The sequence below is a fragment of the Arachis ipaensis genome, chromosome B10 (genome assembly GCF_000816755.2).
Source record: "Arachis ipaensis cultivar K30076 chromosome B10, Araip1.1, whole genome shotgun sequence".
Lineage (NCBI taxonomy): Eukaryota > Viridiplantae > Streptophyta > Magnoliopsida > Fabales > Fabaceae > Arachis > Arachis ipaensis.
The window spans coordinates 6418261-6421498 of NC_029794.2; positions in this window are offsets into that span (position 1 = coordinate 6418261).

The window sequence follows — 3238 nt, forward strand, 5'->3', positions numbered from 1 at the left end:
CTTGAAGAATAGAGGAAATAAAAATCGCGAAATAAAAGCGCAACGCTCAAGGAACGAGTTAACTTGCCTGCTAAGGAAACCATAACTATTAAACATATGATAACAGAAGTAGGAATAGAGTGCCAAAGATAAAAAATAACAAGCTCCTAACTCAGCCTGCGAAGTCAAGACTGGCTGGAGAATATTTACACATATGTACATACATATCCAAAACCCAAAAGTACATATACACAGTCCTGCCTCTCCATAGACCTCTAAGAGGATAAAAAAGAATAAGTTATGCGGAGAGAAAGCTAAGTACATATATATTCATCACTGTACAACAAAACTACCTAGTAACCACTCCGCTTTAAGAGAGTCCAGACGCCTAACAAGGTGCCTCTCGACCTGCATCTAAAAAACAACAACATAGTATGGAATGAGAACCGCAGGTTCTCAGTATGGTAAAGGTGCCACACACATAATATATAAGGTCCTGGAATGCTAGAGACAATCCTAGAATGCTGACACTCAGATTATAGAGCTTAAAGTATTAAACAGAAGCCATAAGAGGTGGTTTTCTAAGAATATTTAAACCTAACTTAACTTATCCTTAAATCTAAGTCCCATACTGCTATTCTTCCATACCTCCAACTCCATCATGCATTTTCACAGACAAATAGACAGATAAAGACAAGCACAAGAAGGTTACAATTACTGCAGGTAACAAATACATATTTAACATGGCAAATACATATAGGCACACCCAATTAAAGTACAAGCAAGTAATTCAAGTATTATGCATATGATGCATGCCTGTCCTATGACTGATGAGGCTCATCTGTCGGTTATCCAGCCAACCCGACAAGTCTGAATTGTCCTTAGACTGTCCCCCGACGTGCATCCTCAAGAATCTATGCATAGCTTTATCTCAAATAATCAATATTACTCAATGGGGGTAACATTCCCGGGAATTTATATAGTGCCCGGTCACACTTACGTCGTAGGGTCAACAGAGTATCGAGTTTTCAACCTGGCACACGTGGTGGCAAGCCACGGCACTTAATCCAGGGAACCTCGTATCTCAGATCATTAAATTATTCAAGCCATATAAATAATTCAATTATAATTCATCAACATCCACATCATTCTCAATCGCATCTCATTCATCATCATTCATCAATCATATTCAATTCTTTTCCTTCATTATCACACCTCCCATTTCATCCATCAATTTAGTTAGACCTCAAATCAATAATTCCTCAAATCATTAGTTAATCAACAAACACCAAACCAACCATGTTCATCAATAATAACATTCAACCATAATTCTCTCCAAATTAACATAACAACATTCACCATCCAAAATTAATAACTAATTATCCAATAAACTTCAACCAAATATATTTATCGACAAATTACTAAACATTAAACATACACCTGCATTCCAATTTATCCTATGATCATCTAGCCTAAGTTTTCACAGAACATTATATATTAAATGCAAGAAACCTAAACCATACCTTGGCCGATTTCCATGTAACGACCAAAGCTATTTATTCAAAAACAAGGCAGCCTCTCAAAATTTAACTAATCAGCTTCCTCCAAGTTCCAGTATTCACAATTTCAAACTCCAATTATTTATTCACAACCTAATACACATTTATAACACATATATATATCCAATTTAATACTCAAAGCTCAAATTTAATGAAAATAAAATAGAATTATCGTATCCTCACCTTACCCAAGCTTCACATAAGCAAGAGTGAACGTTTCCCTCAAGTTAATTGGATCCTAAAATATCAAAAATCAAAGAAATTCAATCTTCCCATTCAAAATTCGAAAATTGGGGGAAAGAGGAGACTGAGGTGAAATAGCAAGTTACCTATGAAATTGTTCCAATAGAAATGTAGAGCTCGACGCAGTAGACGCGTGGCCGCAAACAGTGTGGCGATCAGAGCTCGGACGGAGAAGTTACGGTGTACGAAAGATTGCCGTAAGGGTTCGGTGAAGTTTTCGTTCTTCCTTCCCCTTTACGTGCTGCAACTACGCTTCTGTTAAAATAAAGGGGATGAAAGGCTTTGGGCTCACTTAAAAGGGCTGGTCCAGTTGGACCGACAGCCTGGTTCGGGTCCGGTTCAACCGGTTCGATCTTTTCGGTCCAATTTTGGACCGTTTTCTTCGAAATTAGTGTCAAAATTCTCGTTTCGATGAGATCTACCCTAATTTAAAATAATATTCACATTTGTAATCTTCCTTATTAAAAACTAATTTACTGACTAATTATCTACTAACTAATCGGGGTTTACATTCAACCCACCTAACAAAGAATTTTGCCCTCAAAATTCAGATCTAGTTACCTGAAAAGAAACGTGGATAGTCCTTTCGCATATCTGTTTCGAGCTCCCAGGTATGTTCCTCGATACCAGCTCGAATTCAAGCTATTTTTATGAATTATACTTCCTTCCCGTGTAATCATTTAATACTAGTATCATCAATTCCCACTGGAATTACTGGAAGTGTTCGATCTTCTCTTACTTGAATTGGTTTTGGTTCTAGAACATGACTTGCATCAGGAATATACTTCCGAAGCTATGACACATGAAATACATTGTGTAAATTCGAAAGATACGGTGGTAAGGCAATTCTATAAGCCACTGGCCCAATTCTCTTCAGGATCTCAAACGGTCCAATATAACGAGAATTCAGTTTCTTGGTCTTAATGGTTGTTCCCACTCCAGTGGTTAGTGTAACTTTCAAAAAGACATGTTCCCCTTCTTCGAACTCCAAAAGCTTTTGCCTCTGATCAGCATAGCTCTTTTGACGGCTTTGGGCTATAAGCATTCGATTACGAATCTTCTTTTTTTGCTCAGTCGTTTCAGCTATCATCTCAGGCCCTAATAAACTCCTTTCTCCAGTTTCATACCAACACAACAGAGATTGATATTTTCTGCCATACAGAGCCTCATATGGAGCCATTCCGATGCTCGCATGATAGCTATTATTATAAGCAAATTCTACTAATGGCATATACCGGTCCCAGCTCGCCGGCTGGTCTAAAACACAAGCTCTTAGCATATCTTCTAAGGTCTGAATAGTTCTTTCTGACTGACCATCTGTCTGAGGGTGATACGCAATACTCAAGCTTAGCTGAGTCCCAAATGCACGCTGGAAAGCTCCCCAGAATCTTGATGTAAAGCGAGGATCCCTGTCAGATATAATGGTAGAAGGCACGCCATGCAACCTGACAATCTCT